This window comes from Falco peregrinus, chromosome 7 (genome assembly GCF_023634155.1).
Source record: "Falco peregrinus isolate bFalPer1 chromosome 7, bFalPer1.pri, whole genome shotgun sequence".
Lineage (NCBI taxonomy): Eukaryota > Metazoa > Chordata > Aves > Falconiformes > Falconidae > Falco > Falco peregrinus.
In genome coordinates this window covers 41,750,836-41,777,751 of record NC_073727.1, presented here as the reverse complement: position 1 = coordinate 41,777,751, position 26,916 = coordinate 41,750,836, and the positions used below count along the sequence as shown (strand labels likewise).

The following is a 26,916-nucleotide window of genomic DNA, read 5'->3' as shown; positions in this document are numbered from 1 at the left end:
ATGAGGTTCAGAAATTACACTTCATTCCGAAGCTTGCATTCTAAACTACTTCTCAGAGGGGAGATTGGGTGTGACTGGAACCAGACTTAGTCCCAGACTTGATCAACTGTTTAAGTCTAAAGGATTATATGTGCACAATCAACCTTTTATATGACTTAGCTAAGATTTCAAAGTTTAGCACACTATTAATCACTACTGAGAATCTGGCAGCAAGGAATCTCTCAGCCTTGAGGAGTAACCTTGAGGGGTGTCCCTACTCAAAGGAGGATCCTGGTGTGCAGCCCGCTGCCACGCAGGAGAGCTCAGCGGGCCCTGGGCTGTCCAACACTTACGGAGTGAAGTAACTGATTTACAGTAATATTATCATACATACTACTGAAGTCAGTTTCTTTCAAACCTATCTTGAGTTGGACCTTGACCAGCACTGTAGTTAGGTGGGTGTATCGCTCAAAGTAGCCCTTGGCTATTGTGGTGTTATCCCCTGAGTCAGATGCATCCTCATCATGGACAGACGTATCTGTTACGACCACTGCTGGTGGTCAGCACTTGAGCAGAGTTACAGGCAAATAAAAGTTCAGGCTGATGGGTGCAGGGTGGGGAGGGTGGGAAGCACACGGTCACACCAAGATGATCTCCACAGTTGCCTTCACACCTCAGCAGCTCTGTGGTTCTGTGACCGTATGTCTCTAATTGCCTGGCTGTTATGGTCACTGGCCTTTATATCCAGTCCTGTCAGTCCTCAGTACTTCTCCTTCCATCTCCTCTCCCTGGCTAAGGCTGGGTCTGTAAGAAGTTGCTGTATTTTGTATGTGGTCATTGCTATCATCCCCTTGGCCCCCCATGGTGAGAGCAGAAAAGTAGAGCTGAACCACCCTGACCTGCATTATTTCCACCCTATGCATTTCAGAAGTCTCTCTTGTTCAGACTCTCAGAGTATTTCCTAAATAGCCCTGTAACTGTCACCGTTTTGTAGCTGAGGAAACAGAGAGATGACAGGCAGGTCCCTGTTCTACATGTGGTTTCCTCATTGTTAATGAACCCATTGTGTGTGAACATGTGTTTGAGGTGGAAAATTATGGAAATGCCTTTCAGATGGCAACAGACTGGCCAGTTGCTAGACTCATTTCATAATGTTAGCTATAACATTGATCTGTTGCAACTAAAATTCTCAGAGACCACAAGTGCCAGAATCGCAGAGTAAATCCTTACTAACAAGGAACATCACTGCAAATGTGTCACTGACGAGGGGTAACAGGGATTCCGAGCTGCCTAAGACTATCTGATTGACAGAGGTCTTTAACTGGAGAATGGCATCTGTTGGGAAGGGGAAAATGCACATTTAACTAAGAGCACTTCAGCTGCACAGCAGTGATATTTTCCACGGGGAGGGGGCAATAGGGGCAACCTTGCTGCTCAGAGGAAGACCGGAGAACTGCCTCGAGCGCATTTGGCCGCAGCGTGGCTGTGGGAGCCAGCACGGCGGGCGCAGGAAGCTGGGTGACAGAAGGAGACCTCTTGCAATCAGCAGGTTAGCCGAGATGGGCTGGTTAGGGACTCCATCTCCAGAACCGGAGACGTAGCCCCTCGGCTGCGCCGGCTGAAAGACAGACTTGCTCAGATTGGGGTCTGCACCGAGCCAGGACAGCAAGGCATGAGGAGCCCATGGTGGGGACAGCAAGGACGGCAGCTACTCGCCCGGGCCTGGGTCGCCCAGGCCTGAGGAGGCCTGAGTTACAAGCACTGCAAAGGCATGCCAGAAGGAGAAGAGACTTACTTAACACTGTTGGTTTATTCACCGTGGGCTTCCCCATGGTAATCCCCCTGCCCCACCCCCCCCCCGCCCCCCCCGTAAGGTTGTCTCTGCTTTAAGCCCTTGGAGCTCTGGTTGCTCAGGGGCACCCATGTGGGTAATTCTCTTCTGCAGGTTTCTAGGCAGGATCTTGTGCCAGTGTTATTTTCAGCAGGAATACCTAAGGGGTTGAACCCATCCCATCTGACTGGCAGCAGCGCCGTGCAGAGAGGGCACATAACGTACACCCACGCCGGACTGCGCCCTCGGCGCTCTGGCTGCTCCCCCACTGCTGCTGCTGCACTGCCTTCTCAGTGGGTTGATAAACTTTGCATTGGCATTTCTGCAGAAGGTACCTGGCAGCAGACTCCTATCAGTATTTTAATTACTTGCCCTATTGGGCTACCTTGTTGAGCAGTCTTCTTCAGCCCTATAACCAACTTCTTAATACTCCCCGCCATGGAACAATACTAAAATGTAAGGAAAAGCTTGCTGCACTGATGCAATGTCCAAGAGCAGTGGAACTACTATAAGAAGACTTGAAACTGTATTGTGGTCCTTAGATAAATCCCACAGTTTAAACAGCAATCTCCAGTACATTCTCCAGTGCATGACACTGCCTTCTCACCTTAGTAAAAAAAAAGAGCAAAATAGAACCAAAACTTCAGACTTTTTAGCAAACCGGGACAAAAAGTACATAAAGAGACCCCTGACAACCCAGACTCACTATAGGATCAGCAGGTATCACCACAGTATAATTCCTTGTGATGATGGTATATCATTAGTCTTATTAATAATTAAAAAAACCTCCTGTCAGTATGCTTTATAAATACTGCAATTAACCCTTATAACATTTCTGTGAGACAGCGGGGGGAAAAAAATCAAAGCACTTTATCAGTGAAGAAACGCACACAAAGAAAGAAAATGCATTTTGTCTAAACCAAGGCGATAAGCAATCAGTGATGGATTTTGTACTGGAATGTGGGTGTTGGCGATGCCTTCGACTGGGCTCAGCCCACATCACCACACTGCTCCCCTGTCAGGAGGTCAGAGTTGGAACAGTGCTGGTGGGAAATCCACAGCTACTTAAGGGCTTGAATGTACTGACCCCATACGTTCACGGCAGCAGAAGAAAATCACATGGATAAAATCCAATAGCTTAGGCACCCAATCAAAGCAGATTTTTTAAAAACTTTTTATTAAATGTGAGCCCATCTGCCTCCCTAAATGTCAACGCAGGCATGCTAGAGGGAAGACAAAAAGGCCAGAGGAATACTTGGGCTGTTGCCTGTGAAATTTATTCTTGTTCTGACCCCTCTCTGCTGGTGAAAGCAGAGAGCAACTGGGGGCTTAAAACTAATGGACTTCAGCTTCAGAGCAACTTTAGACAGGGTCCATGAATTTGAGCCCCGGCTTAGCAGCATGCAATCCAGTGACTCATACAGTCGAGATTCAAGGATTCACGGCATGCCTTCAGCTAGGCATATCCTGGGAAGGAGAAAGGATGCAGTAGTAGGTTAGGGAGTCAGGAACATCACAATAATGTTTTGAAAGGAGTTCCTGTACTGTTTCCAATCTCCCCTTCAAGTCAACAACACATTTAGGAATAACCACAACGTTAAAGAAGCTGATAAATACTGCACTTCACTCTCCTCCTCAGGCTGGCCTTCAGACGGGATCAAGAGGCTGAAATGACTCTAGCAACATTAGTGGATGACCTCATGGTGGCTAATGGACATCGTACAAACCTCTGTGCCACAATCCCTGTCTAAACAAATACTCACTTTGCCTCTCCCACACAACAGCTGGGAACCTGGCAAACACCAGCCAGCCTCCGGCACTCCTGTGAAGCAGGCAAGCACTGTCCGTGTTTTAAAAAGAGAACCGAGTTATCATAACAGTCGATTATTTGCACCCAGTACCTAAGTGGCTGCACTAAGAACTGTGCCTTGACCCTTCAGGAAACCTTTTCTGATGATCCTTCTACTGGTAGCCGAGACACAAGCTCTTTCCCCGAGGCAGAAGGTTCTCTGTGCTGGGGAGGATGAGGTGGCGGTGGGGCACAAGGGCACTGAGCTGAGCACTGCTGCACGGCTGGATGCTGGTGACAGTGGGGGCACAATGCTGCAGCTGCCTCCATCGCCCCAGCAGGACTTAAGGAGCTCTCTACTGTACTTCCCCAGTGTACTTTACAGATGATGGACTGTTTTGGCCAAGAAGGGGAGAGACCTTCTCACTCTGCATCTAGGAGAGGTCAACAGCTCCTCTAACCAGTAAATCCTTGTCTGAGAGCTGAGACTTGTGCATATGGTATTAAAACAACTGTTTACAGCTGCTTTTGTGGGGGAAGGGTTAATACAAAAATCTTTTATTTTTGAGAAAGTAATATGGATTTTGGCTTCTTTTTTTTATCTTTAAAGAAAAAAAACAATTCTACTTTTTCCCCTTAAAAATAAAAAATAAATGAAGTATTAATTTGATTCAATCTGAAAAGCCATTTTTCATTAAAAAGTAGTCTGAATTTATCATGTGAACAGCTCTGGTGGTAAAGTAATTGACCAGTGATGTTGACAAAATATCCCAATGACTACTAGAATTCCTTTGCAAAGAACAGATACAGCTAGTGGGACTGAAATGTAGTTGGAATAGAAGAAAATATTTGGAAGATCTTGCTAAAAGTAATTTTTCATCAAAGACATTAGCACTCTATTTGTCAAAGCATTCAGAAAGCTTCTTAATTCTGCTGGTCTCATTGCTAATGCTGCTGCTTATGTTGGGACAGTAATAATCTCCCATTTAATAGGAAGCCACATTCTTTCCTTTTGGGCGAGGATTTGCAAATGGCAGTCTATTCATTCATTTATCAATTCCAGATGCATTTAATAGTCTTTCAAACTGAAAGTGGGGAAACAAAAATTAGATTAATTGTAATATGGCAACAGTCTTCAGTACATTATACCATGTTTTCTGCCCTCTAAGGACTCCTAAATCACTTCAACTACCATTTTGGTGCCTTGGTTGTATTGAGAGCAGGGAAACCTCCAGCCCTGACTTAATTTGGGATGAGCCACCAGCACGTGAAGTGTTCTTTCTCCTCCTATCTTTCACCTGTCTTTTCTCTATAAAATCCCTCTTTCCCTTTCTGCTTCCAGCCTCACATTACCTGGATGCTGCTCTGCTCCTCCACTATCTCTCCACTTGTGCTGCACAGTGGATGTCCTGTCTGGCCTTTGGCAGGGAGGAAATTCCCTGGCCTGGCCTGTCTTTCCTTGTTGTGCTCTAGTCCAGTACCAGACACAAGAGAAGCTACTACTTCATTCATAGCCACAGCAAGAGGCAGTCTTTCTGGAGGGAGTGCAGCTATGAAGTCCTCCAAGGAGGATAGCTCATGGAAGTTGGAGAAAAAGCATTCTTGGTTAAGGATGCTCAAGTTTAAAATGTGGAGTGGAAGAAAAGTAAATGAACCACATCAATGGTATTTTTAACACTGTGAAAGGCAGTATTTTCCCAGTCTTGCAAGGACAGAAAAAACAGAACAGAACCAACCAAGCACTCAGAGCTCAGGGAACGTAGAGGGCAGGCAAAGTGCAGAAGCCTCTAGGGACAATGCATTGCACATCACAAGTGCCAGTTCTTGCTATTAATACAGCACAAACTGTTTATGCTCCCTGCTTCCTTCTCAGTGAGAGATGGGCAACTTACCTTGCGTCTGGAGCAGGCGTGTGCAAAGCAAAAGCATACAGATAGGCATAACAGAGCAGATGGAGAACATATGAGTCAAAGCATGCTCTGTAAACAGAAGTTATAGAAGAGGACAGGTGGAAGAAGACTTTTCTATTAAGTGCTCTTAATAGCATTTCCTTAGCAGCCTATTCCTTTAGCATAAGAAAGCAGTCCTTCTTGTAAGGAACTGGAAAATATTTGTTTTACTGATTGCTTTGGGAGAGAATAAGTTTTGGGAATCTGAACTATGAGATGAAAGCTCAGCACTGCTAATGATATTTGTGTAGGATGTACATATCTTAGCCTGGAGGCTCACACAGGCTGAGTATGTAACCTACAAGCTGTATATTTCAAAGAGAAGACATACAGCTTTCCAGCATTTTCTCATTTCCGTTTCAGGTCTTCATTCTATCTTAATCTTTTTTAAGAAAGAATGAAAGATGAGGAAAGTTTCTGGATATCACTCTTTATTTTGCATTTGCTGACATAAAAAAGGGAAAATAATGGGAAAATGGATAAATTGGGAGGAAGAAAATCCATAATGGTAAAAATCCAAACCATTGCAGGTTAATTTTTGATGAAAAAAACAGATTTATCCAAAAATTATGAAAAAGAAGGTTCTACCTAAAGACAAAGGTTTATTTTTTGTTGGAAATAGCTTTTAGTTATTATATTCAGGTTTTGATACCTTCCACCTATAAAGTGCTAGTAAGTACAAAATTTTAAAAATCCACCACAAGTTACATAATGTACTTTAATTATACACCTTATTCATGTACTTTATTAACATCCACACATAGATACATCTGCATATCTTGTTTATATAAAACTCTTACTATTTTAAATCTAAGTTATCAGCAAACTTAAAATATCCGCAAAATAACATACGTTCCTGTTTTCACCATAAGAATGTAAGTATGAGAGCTACATGGATCTTCTTAAGATCCTGATGAAGTATTTTGGCTTCTTGAGGCACACCACCTCTTTGTAGTATTTTCAGAAAGAAATCTGCTGTTTTTGTTAAAGCCTACATGCAACCACCCAGTAAATAAATGCATGTGTCTCCTGGCAGGTCAATTATTCTCAAGGTTTCCACTCAAAGATGAAGTCCTCTTTCCCTCCTCTCTCTGCCATGTTTGAATTCTGACATTTGCTTGCTGAAGGGATGAATTAACTCAGAGGCAATATTTCTGTATTTTAACTGCCTAAAGAATGTCCAGCAAGGAGAGCTTGTTTTATTTCCCTCAAAGTCATGTTGCCATAATACTGTATTTCACTTGACATAGGTAACTCTTACAGTCCACATACAAACAGAAATGATGTTGCCACTTCTGTGTCTCAAACAATCTTTTTCACGATGTCTGGATTACCTAAAACCACTTTGATAACCTTGGTGCAGTTTAGATATACAAGAGAATTTAGCACAACCAGTGTGGTTTTTTGCCAAATGTTATTTTTTAACACTTCCTCCTATGAATCCTAAACCACTTTTTGTTATTCATCTCACTAACCATTCATGGATGAATGGCAATTGCTGAATATCTTAGAAACAACACCTTGAAAATGTCATTCAAATCAATTTTTCAACAGCATGAGAGGCTAGGAGGTAATTCACACTTCTTTTATAATAATATTCTATAAGAGGTACTGTAGTCATCTGCCTTGCCACCACCCCCTCCAAAAGCAAAGGATTAGAAATTCACTCTGATTTAGTGCAGCTAAATGTACCAGGCAGAGAAAAACAGTGCAGAAAGAATATGCTATTAAGACTGGTAAATCATGAGAAAAGCCACCTCCATTATTGCTGCAAAACTAACCTGTTTCTCCCAGCTCAGCAAAAGCATGGGAGAAGAATTCTGCAAGCCAAATCTGGAAAATGTCTTTCCTTCTGTAAAGAGCATTAATCCATGGCCAGCAACTCCTGAAGCATCCAAGCCTGGCATCTTGAACACTGCCTCCTTCTAATAAGAGAAGCTCAGAACCCGCTTTTGCCTCCTAAATATCAGCTACTTATTGACAACTACAGAGTCCCTCCTCCTGAAGTGGTGACACCTTAGGGCTGCACTGAACCTCTCCTGATCCTAAGATGTCAAGAGAGCATTATTCCAGCATTTGCTCATATCCAGCTCTGCCATGACTCTAAAACCAGCAGCAGCTCAAGCCCCAAGCTGGGACAGGGACCTAGAGACCCCCTGTGGCTAAAAGGCCATTTCATCCTTTCAAGAGGCGACTGGTGAACGAGGAGATACCAGCTAAGAAGTTCAGGCCACAAGACTTGTCCTGCATCTGACACTTCAGATCAGTTTCTGTTGTTGTCACCATGTTCCCGGAGCACCTTAAAGCAACAGCAGATTTGGACCATGGCTGAGGAATGCATGAAGCAACCAAACCCAAACCATCCCTTTTCAAAGTCTTGTTGTATTACTGAAAGCAGATGTAGAAAAGCACCAGCACTGCTATTGCTAAGCTAATTTCCGCGGTGTATTCTACGTACACAGACTAAACCAAAGGAACACAAAAAAGAGGGGGAAATATTGCCTCTTTCCTCTAATCAGACATGCAGACCAGGCATCTTCCTGTAAGTCAGATCCTTTCAGGCAAAACCTCTGATAAATCTTACAGCTAAGGGTGAACCCACTTTTTAGCATAACATTTGAACCTAAGCTCATTGCTTCTGGTGACTTCATATGAAGGATGCTGGCACCACACAGTCAAGGACGCTGTAGCTTAAACTCCTCAAGGTGCATGCTGCATAATCATTCTTTCATTTGACATACAGAACGGCATGTACTTGCCATGAGCCTCAGCCTTACAGGGCTGCTGGGGAGGCTGCACATATTCTGCTCTATTTAGGGCCTTCTCCAGCTCTCCTGGTCAGAACAGTTTACCACTCTGTCAGTCTGACCAGTGCCTCACATACGGAAAGATTTCTCTTCCCTTCCATCACACCTGCAAGCAACAAAGCTGACCTGCAGGCCAAAAAACCCCACCTAACCCATTTGAATCCTTCTGATTTTCAGCACGTTCCAGGATGATTCCCACAGTCTCCATCATGGGGCTGAGGAGCTCATCTCATGCCCATGTGATAAGATATCCTCTTCCCCATAGCTCACCTGCAAGCACTGCTGAGCATGACCACCATTCTGCGCAGCACCTCCCACGTGGTGGAAGACATACCCTGAGAGAGAAGAGGAACTTCTATGGTGACGTTTCTGGGCTGCTGAAGGGCCGAACAGGTCCCTCAGGTAGGTCAGGGGAGCTTCAGAGACTCACCAGCCTGGAAGTAAAGCTGTGATGTCTCAGGAATAATTTTAAAGCGAATTCCTTACATTGCTTACAGGTTTGGACCTTCCCATTTTTGAAGCAGTTGAAGATTTGACCTTCCCGTTACGCTCCCTACCAGCACTGCAGCTACTGAGCTGCTCGCACGTTGCCTGTCTGTCCATCCCATCGGAGAACATTTCCTGTTAAAAGAATTTTTGGCACAGCTGCTTCATTCTGCTCAGGGAGCAAAAGTCCATGCACTGATTAGCAATTGATTTTCTAAGAAGTACCCTACAAATCAGGTCTCCTCTCTCTGTTTGCCTTCACATTTCTGCCGGAGCCTCTATAACTAATTTAAACAGACACAAGCACTTCTCCTCCTCTCCTTTTTGATGCGAGCTGTTCCAACAGACTGTGTAGCGAAGCTGCAGCAATTTCAAAGGCTTCCGCTCCCTGCGCAGAAGGGAGCAGCTGCAGGAATAGCTCTTTGAAGAGGAAATGGCACCCAATGGGACTGGCAGGCAGCGCCGAGCTGAGCTCAAACAGCCCCCGAAGTCCTTGGGAGCATCTGAGGACATCAAAAGAGGAAAGATCTAGGCTGGGAGAAGCCTGAAGAATTAATTTAAAAGACTTCCCCCCATCCCTGCAGCTTTCTTCTGTGTGAGCAGCAGGGTCTGAGAGGAACAGTCTTCCTCACATTCAGCTCAGATGATCCTACACATATCGAAAGGCTGGAAATAAGGGTTGAACATGAGGGGTAGTTGCATTCCTGATTTATTTATTAAATATAAATGTATAGATATGTATACAAACACAAACATATCTATGAAAATATTGTATTCCTGCATATTATTAAAAATCTACTATATTTCTATTAATATAAATAAGCATACTACTGTATTTCAAAGTGACCATAAACCACTCACAGGGCTTCATGGACATTTACCTGGTTAACTGATGGACTCACTGATGTGATTTCTCTCAATGAAAAGGTACATTTTTAATGGTGTTATTTACAGCACAGAACACACTTTCCCACTATCCTATTCAAGTGATTTACAGCAAATTCAATAGACAAAATAAGGAAATCTCTGTTTCACACATAAGAATTTGTGCACAGGTATATATATAACCCCTCTGTCCTCAAAGCATGCAACGTCACTGACTTATAGCTGAACTTCATAACTAATGAAAATTCCTAGTCCTGACTTAACAGGCCTCAGACCTAATGGGACTGCATCCAGTGAATCCCTATGGCCTGCACCACCCTTGCAGGACTTCTCCAGCGGAGCGGTAGTTCAAAGAGCAGTCAAATTTTAGTGGCAGGACCCCCACAACAGTATTAGACCAAATGCATGTTCTTTTCTGAACACTGCATGCTTCTCTAATTACTTATATATAAATAGATGCCATTTTACTACACTCTGCTACTGTGCGTAACCAACATGTTGTCCTGAAAAAGAACTGAAACAACACATCCTGCAAATGCCTCCTCTTTGTCCGATTGCACTAATTATACACCCGCCGCATCAAACTTTTTCCATCTTTGTCCTCCTAACCGGCAAATTCTGCTTTTTCCCCATCAGTTTTGCACTGCTTTTCTCTCTTCACTTCTGAATTTTGCTTCTGGAAGAATTTAAGTTCATGGACATACAAGCCTGAGTTAAGCAGTGCACAGACCTACTGTGCGTGCCTGTTTATGCCCACACTTCTGCATACCCCCTGGCAGAGATGTGGTGAGCCTTTTTTCTGAGACCGTGCTGAGTTTGGCAGGACAACCCTGCATCCTGGCAGGAACTGCCCTCCAACAACTTTGCTCTATAAACAGGTTCGCTTTGCTATTAACATTATGCTTCATTGTCCTGATATTGCCCAACAAATTATGACAAAGCATTATATTGTGACTATTTTATTAAACATTACAGTGAACTGACTAATGAACTTCATTAAAAACACTTTTCCTAAGCATACAGGGTGCTTAACTGAGTTACTAGATGATGTGGAAAAATGATACAGGCAACTAAGATGAGATCAGTGGAATAATTCTAATTTGCACTTTTCTTGAAGTGCAAGATTTGCTGATACTCCTTGACACCTCACATCTTAGTTGTATTTTCAAAGTCTGACAGGTTCAGTTGTTGAGAGACAAAAACTCCACAGCCAGTTGTTTATACTTCTGACAGCAAAATTAAAATGCAGAGCAGGAAATAAACTGAAATGGTCTCATACTTGAATGGAATATAAACATTCTGCTTAATTAGGTCACTAAGCATATGTTTGTTTACTTGGATATTTTCTCTCTGGCAGTTCATGTCTGGGTAACACAACTACCTCGCTGGAGATAGTGGAATTCCCACAGCAGACAACATGAAGTTGGTAATTTTGAGGCCAGAGAAGTATGCTTATTAGCACTATTTCAAGTACCTCATAAAGAAGAGAGCTAAAGTGCAAGAGCAATACATGTCTCACTGGCTTCTGTGTCAGGTTGGTGCCCACACAAAAGACAGCAGAGCCATTAGGGAGCTGATTGTAGCTCTCTGCATTTCTGCCTGTCCCTGATTTACCTTCTTAGTTGACTGTAATGCAGAGAAGGGTGTAGAAGCTAGCAATGACTATTCCATACATATAGAAAATCTTCCCATGTTGCAAACCAAGAGGCACAAGCAATATTGCTGTCTACATTTGTCTCATGTGACTACTATGTTAATTTTTTCTGGAAGGGCTGGGGAGGAAGAAGTTTGAAAGTCTTGCACTGTCCCCTAAAAGCTGACCAGGGAATTAGAAAATAATTACAGTTTTTAAAGATTTCAGTGCAGTTGATCTGAAGAGAAATGGCACCAGCAGCTTGGAGTGTCGGTCTGAGTTCAGTGACCCTCTCCTTAAAGCTGGCTGGAAGCAAACCGAGTTCCTGATTTCATTTCAGCTGAACAAACTCCTATTAGTCCGCTGTGCCCCAAAGGCATGGAGGCCACCTCTCAGTTTCTCGCTGTTGGCACATGGGGCCTAGAAATCCCCGCATCAGTTGTGCACACGCTGTCTAAAGCACAGCCTTGATTGTAAGAGACAAAGAAGACCAGTTCCTACAAAGAGCTGAAGAAGCACGTTTACTGCTATGATTCACAGCTGTTTGCTAATGCTGAGGCTGAGGCAATAATGCTGAATCCTGGGATCCACAGGAATACCCACAGGCCCAGAAACCCTAAGCCTGACCCCTTCTGCCTTTCACCTCGCCATTGTTCTGTTCACAGGCTTCAATCCTCACCTCCTTTTCGGCTCTCTGTCACAGAATTCCCTCTCTGCTGCCCTCTTCTTCCTTGCCATGTTCCCAGATCCCCCGCCCAGCCTTCACCTCCCCCAGCAACTCACATGGCACACTACATCCATCCCTTAATGATCTCTCTGTGCTTCATCCTCATCCAACTGCTTCCATGTGGTTGTTTCTTGCCTGTCCCCCACACTCATTGGGTACCACCAAGGAAAAGGTAAGGACACAGAAGAGCTAGGTTTGCAACAACTGAAAAGCTGTAGATTGCCATATGACCACCTCTAAAAGTCTTGGATTTTGGGTCCTATCCTTAAGCCCGGTGTTTTGGTTTCAGCTGGGATGGAGTTAATTATCTCCTTAGGAGCTGGCAGGGCGCTGTGTTTTGGCTCTGATGTGAGATTTTTCAGTTCCTCAGGCCTCATTAGCAAGACGGCTGGAGGGACACAAAGAATTGGGAGGGGACACAGCCAGGACAGCTGACCCGAACTAGCCAAAGAGGTATTCCATACCATGGGACACCATGCCTGGTATATATACGTGGGGGGCTGGCTGGAGTAGGCAGATCATTGCTTGGGCACTGGCTGGGCATCGGCCAGCAGGGGTGAGCAGCTGCACTGTGCACCACGTGTTCCTTTCCCTCTGGATTTTGTTCTTTCCCTTCCCCTTTTCATTGCAACTGTTATTGTCATCGTTGTTATTACTGTTCTTTCATTTTTATTCTATTTCAATTATTAATTGGTTCTTATCTCAACCCTCAAGATTTACATTCCTTTCCGACACCCCTCCTCATCCCTCTGGGTGAGGGGGGAGTGAGCGAGCAGCTGCGTGGGGCTTAATTACCAGCCAGGGTTAAACCACAACACCCGGCTTTCCGGAGGAATATGTGACGAACACTCTGGCATGTCTCAGTGCCACAGAAACACGAAGTGATTTCAGTCCTGCCTCGGAAGAGGTGTCTCTTGCACAAGGCATGTAAGGAAATCACTTGAGCCAATAGCTTGAATGTTGCTATTTCATTTGTCATAGGCAATGAACCCCGCTGCCTGTGCACACATCTCATCAGTTGAATCTGCACGTTGCAACAAACTTGGAAACAATTTTTTTAGAAAAGCATGCTGTTTTTAAATGCTGTACATGTATCTGATCTCTGCTACTCTGAGATGCTACCAGGAAAACTGATTGTGAAGATAAAAAGGGTGAGAAAATGGACTATTAACTCAAGAATACCATTGGTCACCTTGCAAAGAGGAAAAGACGACAAATCCTTATTGCTTAATGCAAGATCTCGAGCCACATCGCTGAAAGGCATGCCTGTACAGACACATTCACTACTTGCAATTCCTGTACAACCACAGAAATCCCCGGCAATCTGGAGAGCAATGCCATCAGAAGTCATGGTTGCCCTTCCTGCTCCAGGCAGAAACATGCTCAGTCCTGAGGACAAGGGTGCATATGCAACTCGGTCCTCACTACAAGGCTGGGTAGCGTTACCTCTGTGGGACTGATGGAACCAGTTGCCTACTTCTAACAAGCCTGCCTGGAATCTGGGGCATTGAGGACTTCAAGAACTTGCAGGTTAGCCAAATCTCGGTAGATTGAAAATGAAAGACCAGCAAAAGACATACGCCAACACAAGATTGTCTCTTTGCCAAAATTCAGCCCTTTGTTCCAAGGGTGAAGGTGCTGGAATGTTTCTGATGTTAGAAGATATGTCTTCTGACAATTCAGTTTTTATACATGGATGATCTGTGGTTCTGAAGTTCTCTCCTGAAAAATTCAGGTAGGAATTTAACTCCTCACATGGAAAATTTCAGGCTAGACTTCTTATCGTGACTAAGTTAAGTAATGGAAATTATTAGGCAAACCTAACTATAAGCATTTTTCCACATTATAAAAAAACATGCACCAAACTGCATGCTTCTTGTTTCGATTTTGCCCTTATCCCCTTTATTCTACACCAATCTCCGCATTATTTTTCTTGTTCATTTTAAAAGCACAGGCTGCTTGGAACGTGTTTCCAACCTTCTTGTCTTCAGAGGTCCAAGCACACTTGTGGTGATGCGTGAAAAGCCCAACAATTCCCATTTCTGTTCGCATGGCAGGCCCAAGCCTCAATGAGACTCAAGGAAGACCTTCTCAGGTGGCCGCTCGGGGAAGCCAGCAGAGGCACCGTGGGCACAGCAGATGCCCCTCGCTCCCACAGACCCCTCCTTTTATGGGCCTGTGTTGAAAGCAGGACAGAGCTCTCAGAAAACGGTGCATGCTGTTCCCCCCAGATCCCAGTTCCGGGACACGGAGCTTTAAGGACAGGCGTGTTTTTCACAAATAGCCAGTCTTTTCTGGACCGAGTACCTCAGCAGTTGCTCCTCCGCTATCAGCCTCACGTCATCTCCTGGGATGAGTTCTGATTTCTCAATACAGATTACTTGCACCTGGATGGCAATGATAGGGTGTTGGCAGAGACACCAAGCAGACAAGAGGAGAGGGGAGAAGCCTTGCCAGACCTTGTGTGTGCAACTGCTGAGTCAGTTCAACAGCCTCCGATACCCCCACCCCCACAAACACAGGTGCAGATGGCCATATAAAAGTAATCTTAATTTGGCTGCTGCCCAAATTCCACATTCCTCTTGGCTCCATTGGACCCGTTTTCCCACATGACCTCATCCCCCATGCCCTCGTGGCAGACAGCCAGGCAGGCAACGTGCAGTTGATTCTCCAAACATCCAGGAGTTGTTGTGGAAGTGGGAAGGAGATGGGATTCCGATATGGGCGAGAGGAAGAGCGGATCGGCATGCCTGGGTCTGGGCCTTTGACCTCCAGACTTCCCCCACACCCACTGGAGTCTGGGAGCCAGGTCCTTGGAGCTACCGGGCTGCCTCTGCATCCTTCCGCTCCAGCAGTGATGCACAGGCTGCAGGAGGTCCCTCCATGCGAGGGACTCTGCTGGTGTAAAGCTGCTCCGCATGGAGCCCTGCAGCCACCGCTCTGTCTCCTCCACGACAGGATTAGCAGCTGCTTGGTGGCATCAGGATGCTCCTGCGAGAGACTCAAGCTGCTGCAAGCCAGCCTCAGCTGCTGGCAGAACTGGCCAGGCCCCTGCCCCTCTCCATGCTCAGCTCCAGGTAGTGGAGGGCTGAGATGCAGCTACGTGAACAACTTGAGTGCCAGCTTGAGGACTGAGGGTTACTTCCCACACCCATCTCAACACATAAGTTAATACTGTGTATAGCTACAGCATATGGAGCTCATGGACATATCAGAACACAATGACTGAAGATGAAGAAAGTTAAGTTTAACCTACGCAACACTTAACGATGCTCTTGACCACCGTGCAAAGTTTTTCTAAAGCTACTATATTCACCTGTCTACAAAAGAAGAGTAAATCCTTTCTTTTCACTTCAGCAAAACAATCAGCAAGTCCACGTGTTCACCACTTGCCAGGAAGACTAATGAAGTCAAAGCCAGTGGTAATGAAACACATGACATCTGAATAAAGGTTGTTTCCATGATGTGTTTCAGTTTCCAAAATGAAGCCACTTTGCGTGCATGACTAACAAACTTTGTAACTCGCCTGATCTGCTTCTGAGGGCATCTTATTTTTCTCCCTCTTCAACGATTTTTCTAAGAAAAGTAAAAAAAAAATAAAATTGGTCGATTTTGATTACAGTAAAGCAGAGACAAAGCCTGGAGTACTTCAGATAGCAAAAAGTTTCAGGAATTCACAAACAGTTTGAAACAGGAGAGTGGTCACAACTTCACTGCAGGGACCACTGCTTCAGCTGCTATGACTGGTAAAGGAAAATCAAAATCCGTAGCACTCAGATGTGTACCATATTTCATGATGCACATCTAAGAACCACCCATTCCCTCGTCTCGTGTTTAGCATATCCCATGTGTTAGGGCGAAAAATAAAAACCTGAGCAGTAGGCATGAGAATGACAACACCATCGGGAGCCTCCTGCTGTTGGAGGCTATACCGAGGGGAACTTTTGACTATCAGCTTGGCTGAGCTTCAAATTTGCCCTAAATATGGTGCAACTGGCTGAGAAGAGCTGGGACAGCAGGGTGAGAAAGTTTGCCACCAGAGAGCTATCAACATAAGCGGGTGACCACCTTCCTCTTTGCTAGGCTCTCACACAGACTGATCATAAAGGCAACACTAATAAACACTGCCAAGTGTTAGGTACAGCGCATGCCAAGCTCAAGCAAGGTTGCTAATGCAGAGCAGAGGCTGTGGCCTGGCAGACTGGGGCAGAGGCACAGAACAGCACAGAGGTGTCTGCGTGAGCACTGTGGAGCTGGTGGTGGGGAGGAAAAAAATAATTGCAAGAGGAATTCCATTTTTAACCGGTTGCTGAGATGCACTCTGTGCCTCTTGTTCACTGTGAGGGTGGTGAGGCACTGGAACAGGTTGTCCAGAGCAGCTGTGGATGCCCCATCCCTGGAAGTGTCCAAGGCCAGGCTGGATGGGGCTTTGAGCAACCTGGTCTAGTGGAAGGTGTCTTTGCCCACGGCAGGGGGGTTGGACTAGATGATCTTCAAGGTCCCTTCCAATGCAAAACATTCTATGACTCTATTTAAATCTGAATTGTGTAAGCAGCGGAAACAGAAAGGGAAGGGTGGGCAAGGTTAAGGCTGCCCATTACATTTCCTGGATTGGCTGGGAAAGAATCATTTGGCATCTGAATACACTGCAGGAAGCACTCCTGACGTTGTGTCAACACCTTTACCCTCCTTCAGGGTTATGACCATATGTCAGAGATCTTCTTCCCATGGTAGCCATGAAGTTGCTTCGCACTTTTTGCTGGCTCCTAGGCAGAAATACTGAGTGGGAAGCTTTACTCTTTCTGTCAAGCTAGACCACGGTCACTGCAACCTCCCATGGTTGCAAACTGCATCCAGAGATCCTATGGGCATCCTCTTGCACATGAGCTCTGGGCTAGGATTTAGGTTGGAATCATGCTGTGAACTTGGGAGAAGGGAGGTGTGTGGGAAGGAAGAAATGAGAACAGAGGGGAAGGACACTGCAAGAGCCAACAACAGGATGGAGGAATGGAGATACACAGGAAACTTGTCCTTACCAGAATGCAGAACAGAAAACTGTTGACAAGACACCCTACATGAAACAGAGCTATACAAAAGTCTATTAGCAGCTTTGGAGGTGTGCATGATCGCAGTCATCCTGAATTTGAATCACTATCTGTTCCTGAAACAGACAGCTAGTTAATGCTTGGTCTTAAAAGTTGGAAGAGATCACTGATCATTTGAGCATGTTTCAGCATGATTGAAAACAAGTAAGGAAAAACCTACCTTGCAAGTATGAGCAAGCCATGTTTGGGATGATTTTTATTTTATTAATTTTTTTTTAGAAAGAGCATTTATAAAAATGGCTCTGTACATACGGTAAGTAGAACATTTGGTTGCACTGTGGTCATCTCAGTGGTATTAACCTGCAGCCTAGTGATTCATTATTTGTAACATCACTATCTTTGTGAAGTACCAGGTCACAATCATCGTAAACCCCAAATATTTCACATCAGTACTAAAATCTTGATCAGTCTTTAAGAATGAAAAAGGAGGAGAAATTAAGTCACCAAACAGGCAGGTTAATCAGATTCTGTGGGAACACACAACAGGACAAGCAGATCAGGTCAACAACAATTTTGGCTCTAATATGCTGAAGTGTGAATAGATGCTGTTATGCCGTGCTTGTCAAAAGACCACACGCAACAGCTTGGCCATGTAAGCAATTACTGTAACATTCTGTGGACCTGCAAACAGCAAAGTAATTCCAGAAGTGAACGTGCGCTACTGATCTCAGCTAGTAAAATTCAGCCCCGCTCCCACTTCTACAAGTTATAGCAGTCCAAACTCTCATTAGACAGCAAGAATTCAGGGCAAGGATCATCCTCTACTATGTGTTTTGTACAGTGCCAAGCATGAGGGGGTGGAGGACTCTAGCTGCCACATAATATAAATAATAGTGATTCATCTTTCTGATGCCTCAGTATTAGTTTGATTACCTGGCTTGATTCACTTGAAGTCTGCAATGGCTTCCGTGGGCTGTCAGAAACCTTATTTCCTCAAGCTGTTTATATCGGTGAAAAAAACCCCAACACACCTGCCTGCAAGAGGATGGGTTCGAGGCAGAACACAACACAGCCTCTCCTCTTCATGCCAGAGAATGCAAGTTTGCCTGAGCTGCTCTTGAGGTGATGAGGAAGTGTGGGAATCCAGGCTCTGTATCTGCAGCCAAGAGCAGCTTATCTGTAGCTCAGGTGAGACTTGTACTTTGGGGGAAACATATGCCCTAAATTGTGCTACTCCTTCTCACCCCGGCAAGGGTCTGGAGGTTCCTTCTTTTCCCTGAGCACATGGGGGCATGTGCAAGAAGCAGGTCCTGGTGCCCTCGCTGTGTTCTAAACCATGTCCTTGGCTCACTTGCTGGTGCAGCAATTTTGGGGAAGCAGATATTTGCTCATTTTAATAAAGACTTGTCTCTATTAATCCATCCTGTCCACATTCTCATCAAGATCCAGACTCTTACTCTGTCTGGGGCTCCAAATTTCTGGTACATTTGGAAAAAAAACAGTGCTTTTTTACTCCAGCCATACTCACCTATCATTTGGTTTTACAATGTCTCATGCCACCTCTTTTGGTTTTTATAAGCCCTTGTCCCACCTTGGTCAAGCCACTACCTAGTGCTAGCTGTCATCTCTTTATCTGGGTTTAGGTATTGTGCTTTTACCTTTTCAGCTTGTTCAAGGCCATGTATTTTTCAGTTGGTTTTTTTTTTTTTTGGGGGGGTGGGGTGGCTAGGGTTTAGTCATGTGGTTATTCAATATGTCCCCCTGCAGCTCTTACTCCCAAGAGCTGATGATTATGCTGACAGCAGCATCTTCAATCTAAGAGTACTGTTCTTTTCAGTGGAAAGAACTAACTGGTGAGGAAAAAGCAAAAATGCAAAACAAATTAGACTTTTTAAAACAGTCTTCCTGCCTGCCTCTTCTATCTAAATGTTAATAAACTACCCACCGACCTCTGCAAGTCTAAGTTTTGAAGCATTTTCTTTCAATAACCAGTCTGGTTTCGCTGAACAACTCCACACCAAGACAGCATTCCCTTCTAATTACTATATCCCTTCAGTACATGTTCTTCTCTTTATCCCTTCCTGGCACTGTCCTTTAATCATGCTTGTGAAACAGTATTTGTGGGAAAATCACACCTCTCTTTGGCCTCCACTGTATCCCTTCTCTTCCACCCGAGACCCATGACCAAACCCCTCCTAATCTTTGAGAAGGCTTTTAACTGTAGGAATACCCAAAGACAGACAGAGCCACATTTTCAAGTGCATCACAAAATTAATTCTTGTAATCTACAGCAGTTACAGGCACAGTATGAACCTCAGCCTTCTTCCAACTCCCCAGCTAAAGCAGGTGAAAGCATTCCAAACTAAACTCTTGCAATTTCTAAAAGCAATGTCACATCTCTCCTTTTTATGCAAGTAATCTCTTATTGGTACAGTTCAGTCAGTCACAGCTTGAACTGCAACTCCGAACACCTACTAAAAATTGACAACATGAGGTAGGCAGGTTACATCGCACACTCTTGAAAAGACCATAAATCTCTCTTGTGTAGCCAGTGAGAAGCAACTCCCTGTCAGCAGACACAAAAGAGGAGATATGAAGATAACCTTTCCCTATCTGTGTTGCAATAGCCTCTGAAGGCTGTAAACCTCTCCAGAGCAGCCGTTACAATGATGGCTCTGCATGTTGTGCTTGAAGAATAGTGACATTTCATCATCTGCCTACTAGAGATGCCGAAACAATGGAGAAGTATTCTACAGTTTTCCAAGGGCACACAGGGCTAGCAATGCATGCTGCTACTACATCTGCTAAAGCTTTTGCACTGCCCACTCACAAATTACTAGTAAGTTTCCCATGTGCTTATAATGGACTTCTCCCGCCTGACACCTCTGCTAGACATACCTCTGCAACTCACCCTGCTATGCTGCAGAACCTCTGCTCAAATAACCTTAGGTTAGCAACAGCACACTTTGGCTTCCGGCTTTCCTGGGCGTGCATCAATGGCTGATACTCAGCACTTTTCTACTTCTCCATGTACTGGAAAAAAGCAAAAAGCCAAATGACAGCCTTTTAGGTCATATGCAGTCAAGCAAAGGCCACCTTGAATCAGGACTGATGTTAGCTGCTGCTGTGTTCTACAGTCTCCTGTAAGATCCATTTCCTAAGTCACTCAGCATAGGATAGACTTTTCCAAAGCTATCTCTGTACTCAGAGCCCACATTCCACTTCCACGTGATGGAGGTACTTATGAGCCTACGACCCACCCATTTTTGAAAAGGTGACTTTGAAATCAGACAATCTGATCTAGGAAGGGACCTCTGGATGCCATCTAGTCCAAAGTCACTGCTCAGACAAGGTTTAACCAGAGCAGGGTGCACAGGGCAGTGTCCAATTGCATTCTGAATATCAGTAAAGATGGAGATTCCACAGCCTCTCCAGGCAACCTGATCTAGTGTTCAGTCACCTTTACAGTAAAAAAGGTTCTTCTTACGTGACCTTAGCTCAGTATACCGTCTGTATATTTTTTCCTCTTGCCTCCGAGGAACCTGAGAAGTTGCCTACATGTTTGGGGGGAACTTCCTGCAAGCAAAGTATAAGCAGGAAGGGTGAGGTTCTCTGCCATCCATACATCATTCTTATGTTTTTAAGATAAGAATTTACAGCATAGGTTGCTAACGCTGAAAAGGGATGTTTATTATTGCATCTATATTTTAGCTTACAGCCAGCAGAAACTGCACAAGCATCATGGAGTCAACCTTAAAGAGAGCCTATGTCATAGCAGTCACCTTTTTGTCCCTCTTTGCCACTTTCCTGTTACCAGCATTGATAAAGTTTAAGGGTGGAAGAAGATTTATATAGGATACTGACAATGCCACCTGTCTCTGAGGCTCATGAGCGGGTCAAAACCAATGCTGTTACTTTACCCATCTCTTGGTACCTAATGTTCAGTCTAAGAACATCACACAGCATCTGTCCTCTGCACCTCACAAGAAGAAACAGGGCTTTCAAATGGGAACGATCCACCAGAGGCTGCCTTGCAACTAGCCACTAAGGGCACTGGGATTTTTCACCATCTTGTCCATCACACCTCCACTCTTCTCCTCTAGGGTTATTTTTTCAGCATGCTTACTATAGCTGTTTTCTTCACCAACAGTGTTAACTTCAGGGACTTGTTATTCCATTTTACAGTACTTAGCTACACATTATTGGCCCCAGTTTAAAATTCGAACCAAACCAAAACAAAAAGGTGGGAAAGAAAGAAATCCTCTGAAGTTTGGAAGCAAAACTCCCAGGTATGTACAGAACCATTGCTAAAAGAACAAACTGACATGATCTGTACACAGGTAGGGTTGTTTGGTTGAAGTTGTATCACCTGAGGTGTCAGTATTCTCTGTACCCTAAAAAATACCTAATTATGAAACAAGCATAGGAAACTATGGGCTGAGATGAACATAACCAACTTCCATGCAGTAATTAAGGTAATGCTGCAAGATAAGCCATGGCCAGGGAGGGAATGATGGGTTTTTCTTTGGTAAAACTGAGAAGTGGATGTGTCAGATCAGCTATCCAGCACAGCAAAAATAAGATGGCTTCCAAAGTAAGTACGAAGTGTAATAGATGTATGAGGTTATTGTTTGCAAAGGTTAGAGACATCTGGGCCAAGACAGGATTCTTTTCTCTGAAATGTTATATTGATATATATATAAAAAAAAATGCTGAAGCCAGCCTTGTCTGTACCAGAAAATTATTGTCTATTAGTATGCATAAAATAACTCAACATGAAACGTTAGGGCAGACAAAGAATACCTTTAAAGGACCTTGATGCTAACTGAAACAACAGATGACACACAGTTAAGGAGGACAGTGCTACATGCCACATCAAATTTAGCTCATGTAAACTAACATGATAGTTAAAGGATGTTCAAGTATAGCTTCCAGACAGAAGAGGGAAACAAAAGTCAGAACAAACTTGCTTAAGATGATTTCTGATTACTTTGTTACTGGAAGGACATTACCAGCCAGTTAAGACCATGGTAAAAAGAGAATGTAGTGTCTTGCAGGAATTTTATTCCCACCAAACAAAGCAATCTGTTGCTACATATATGCACAGAACTGGTAACAGATACTGTGACAGTATAAATGTAAATAGAGGAAGTTACCCCATAGTTCTACCACTTTTAAAAATTCTGAAAAATGCAACTGATAGATGGGCATAATTGAAGTAAAGCACAACTGGCCAATTTCTCAGACCAAATAGCAGTAGTTTCTGACTTCATGTGCTCTCTCACTGGTCACTGATGCTTTTTTTTCCTAAGATTATGTTTCATACTGCTTTTCAAGCAGAGATTCCAGAAGAATTCTAATTGCAATAGATATAATGTCTGAAGTACAAAACTTCTGAATTAAAGTGCTGTACTTGTTAATCAAAAGGTGCATACTTTCATTATGGACAATTATATTTATGTCTGAGTCTTTAAGTGGAATTTATTAGATTGTGCCAGCAATTGACATACAATAATATGATTGTCAAACACATTATAAATTAAAATATGTATACCAGAAGCAGTCTCACTTCCACAATATAAAGTAGAGAATTCACCCCATAAGCAGGACAAAGTGGTCTTTGAGCACTTCAAGCACTAGAAATGGGGTTGAGGTAATAATTTCTATCTTGGAGTATGGGTATTAGTTTCTTTCAGATCACAGTTATCCACCAACGAATGCAGCTACTATACCCCCACCCTCACTACAAAGTAGGAACATAAGGTGAGGGCAAGACCTACGTAGGAGAGGAAAACAGAAATACTGGATTGAAACATTATGATGCCTGACCTTCTTTCATCAGGCTGAGAGATGTGTTTCAAGGCTTCCCATGGCACGGCCAAGCAGCTATACTGAACGTGAGAGCAAGACTGCTGTACTGAATTTAAAGGTGACATAAGGGCTCGAGTCTCTGCCATGCTCAAGCTCCAGTCAGCACCCACGCAGAGCCAAGAGCTAGTGTGCAAACACACAAACCCTTCACCTCTGCACTGCCTGGTTATAACTACAGCCACTGGTGTCAGCCTCCCAAAACATGACGTAGACTGAGAGATGCATCTACACAGATGCTCTGCTAAACCCTAACTCTGCACAAATGGTTTACGTTGGCAGGAAGTTCCTTGACCAAAATACGCTACAATGACACAAACGCTTTTGTAAGTACAACCGCATCCACTTCAGTACAGAAAGGAATGACATAGGGCAACCTACACCGGCACTGTCAAAGCACCAACAGTTTCAAAGAGAGCCAGCTCTCACGTATGTTAGCTACCACAGATTCCGCCACATTTCCTCCGAATCAGTCTCGCACATGAACCGATGCAAGGGGCTGGCAAATGGTGGCTGTAGTGGGAGAGAAGGCCTTTGTTACCCTCTGCCACAAGGTGTTTGCTTGCTTGCTGCAGGAGGAATGCTTCAACAGCCTTGCCCATGTTCAGCTTCTCCCACTGTCTGGCCAATACAGCTGAAAACGTGAGATCAAACCAGAGGATGCAACTGACACTCTCTTCCCCCTCTTTTCTCAACAAGAATTAGCTTGGGGCAGCGAGGAAAGAACAAGGGAAATAAAGGAAAATACACAAAGTAACAGTAGCTTTTTCTTCAAACTGTCCAGGAAAAAAGGCAAAGAAGCACTGATTTTACACTCTTCATGTCCTGTTTCCGCACACCCCATTCCCAAATACAGGACACAGCACAGCAATGAAAACAGTGAGCTACAGTTTCCCTCCCCCGCCCCATCGCCCGGTACTTACCCACCTGGATGTCCTGCACCCGTGTAACTGCCCTTAACTAGCACTGGTGGAATATGACATTATAAAGGTAACTGCCTGAAAGCACTGTATAGACATCTAGGTGGGTTTCTTTCTTTGAAGGTAGAACTGGCATATCCTGATCTTTCCTTGTAGAATGCCAAATACCGATTTATTTCTCTTTTCCAGATTCTTACATGTTTTCAAAATCCACTAATGCAGTTTGTTTGAGGAAGAACTTGAAATGTGACCTTTTTATTAATTACCAAGAGAAACTGAATACACAAAGGTTTTCCTTTTTGTTCTTGTTGGGTTTCGGTTGTTTCTCTGTGTGTTTTTGTTTTCACACACAACGGGAAGGAAATCATGTGCTTCTATAACTGGCCAGCATTTCTCTATCACATCAGAAAATATTTTTGAAGCTTGGATAAAAAGAGATTGGCCAAATATTTAAATACCTTTTTATGCCCCCCCCCCTTGGCAAAATTTCATGTATTTTCCTTAAAAAACCCAAACTTTTATTTTCTGTTGTTTTTATTCTCTTGTATTGTAAGAGCTGGCAGAGGCCTGGCCACAAATCTTCCATTAATATTAAGAAAAGAAGATGTGGGGAAACCTTTTCACACAGTTCTCTGAAAATCTCAACCTTTGATAAAACAGAATGCCAAAACAAAAGCAGTAATAACATGGTTGACATAACTTGAATGGTTCAGTTGTTTAAGCTTTATCTGATTCCGTGCTTCCTGAATATGGGTAGTTTGGTTTCTGGGATAATAGCAATTTGGATAGTTACTTCATTATTTCATCTCAACTGGGTTTTTGAGGAAATGTTAGTTGATTTGTGGGTATGTTGTTCTTATTTACCAATGAAATACTATATTCAACTGCAGCAAAGATTTTTTCCCATTTGTTTTATATAAAAATAATAGCAATTCAGCTGTATCCCTGGAGGATTTAAAATTGACAAAATCCTTCCAAGGGTTACTTTATAGTCCTTTTTTTGTTCATGCTTCCAGTTTGTCAGCAACTGAATCAATAATTAACTTGGACTGTCATGTTTTCTCTAACATAAATAGAACATTTAAAATAACAACCCTGAAAAGCCCTATTTTCTTTAGGTTACCCAATATCTCAGAAAAAGCAGGCGGCTGCAAACCACTGCACAATTGATTTGAATGTTTTGAGTTCCGAGAGAAAGTCAGCTGCAGGACATCCACGTCTGTTTTTCAAAGGCTCAGCATGAACAAAACCTGAGCACTCTTTACAGGTTTTCTAAACAAGTGTATGACAGTGCTCTTTGCTTTTTCACTGCCTATGGAAGTGGCAGGTTATTCCTAGCCTTACAAACACCTTTGATCTGGATCGGTGAGGACCTGTCAAAGACTCTGTTTTCTTCAGGGCTCACAAAAGATGACAACAGAGAAGTATGCAGGTAAGTCATCCAAAATGCCAATTCATGTGACTACTATTAGCAAAGACAAATGTATAAATGATTTTTTAAAAAAAAAAAAATATCCTTGTTTGTATCCCCTCTCTCCAAATCTCTGTAGCTACAGCAGCTGTGCCATGCTGTTTCTTAGAGAGTTGGGACAGTATATTTCTTACTATTTTAACAAGATGGCAAAAACAGTGACATGACATCAATGGATATAAATGTGGTTGCAACTAAGATTGTCTAAACCCTCTTGCCTTATAAAACCAGTTCTGCTCAGTTTCAGAAGGGCTGAATTATTATGCCTCATTATTCCTGATTTTTTTTTTTTTTTGGGGGGGGGGGGGGGGGTTTACACTGAAAACAAGGAATCTGCCAGAAATATTGACTGCAGTGTACTGCATTTAAGTATGTGGTGAGGTGTGATCTTATTTCAGGAGATATGCTGTACAATTTGGTCTAAACCCAGCAACGTACTGCTGTCAAAAAGACAACGTAGTATGATTACCAAGGAGGCTCTTCTGCAAATGATCACATGAAGACAACATAAAAGCAGAAGAAAACTATTATTAGGCTCAACAGTTTTGTCACTATGGGCTTTTCTGCGCTGAAGACAATTTACTACATTTTTTTTCCCTCCACGATTTCTCAAAAAAAGGGGTCAAATACTACTAAATCCACGTAGTGGATTTAGATTAAGAGATTAACAGTACACCACACCACCAACTCAAATCTGGTTCTAATAGTTTAATAATCCTTTCCCCAGGGGAAAACTAACACTGAAAAATTACCAAAAAGGAAACAATGCTCCAATCCAGCTCAGGTTAAAGATTTTACTGTTCATTTTGAACACAGGAGATCAGTTTAGGGAAAGCACCTTTTTATGAAGTAGCTGTTTAATAAATGGCAAAAAATGTTCCCTGCTGGAACTGCCTGTGCAAATATACCCTTAAGCCTTCAGTATCTGCAATATGTTGTCCTCACTACCGGGGACCTGGCTGCCCTCTCCACTCCCGTATCATAAGAAGCAGCTATGCAGCATAGCGATTCGATGAAGCTCTTTCTCATGACATTCTGGAAAATTATTCAACTAATGGCTTGGTGGGCAGGTCCAATTTTTTGCCTCATTGTCTGTGTTCTGACTCCAACTCTATAATATTTTGGAGAAAGTTCGCTGTTTCTGCACTGTGCCGAGTAAATATTTTGTCAGTTGTTAAGGATGAGCTACAGAGTAAGACCCGGCAATGTATCCAAATTCAGCAGCAAGACTTGGAACCGTGTTAGAACTTTTTCCAGATTGTGATTTGTAATGTATTTCAGAAGCCAGCAGAAAACCAACCACTTGAACTATTACAGAAAGGCTGAATGAACCCTTTTCAAAGCTGTGAAAATGTTTTTCCCCACAGCTGAAAAAAAAAAAATTAAAAAAAAATCATTAAGGCCAGCTGAAAGAGCTGGGTGATGAGGGGGAAAGTTTATTTCCCGATTGCTCCATGGTGCAGCACATTCCCCAACGAAGAGCAGTGTCTGTGCTGCAGCAGGGAGAAAAAACTCACTGGGATGAG

The 26,916-nt window shown here is 43.5% G+C and overlaps 1 protein-coding gene and 1 long non-coding RNA gene across 4 annotated transcripts in view; one reads left to right on the top strand and one right to left on the bottom strand.

Moving 5' to 3' along the window:
* Nucleotides 1–26,916, bottom strand: part of AIG1 (androgen induced 1) — a 127,976-nt gene that overhangs the window by 25,422 nt on the left and 75,638 nt on the right. The window lies entirely within an intron of this gene.
* LOC114014081 (uncharacterized) overlaps nucleotides 1,860–26,916 on the top strand; it is a 33,418-nt gene continuing 8,361 nt past the window's right edge. Inside the window, exon 1 of the long non-coding RNA XR_003557440.2 lies at nucleotides 1,860–25,351. This is a non-coding gene — a long non-coding RNA (uncharacterized LOC114014081). The remainder of the gene's footprint in view (nucleotides 25,352–26,916) is intronic.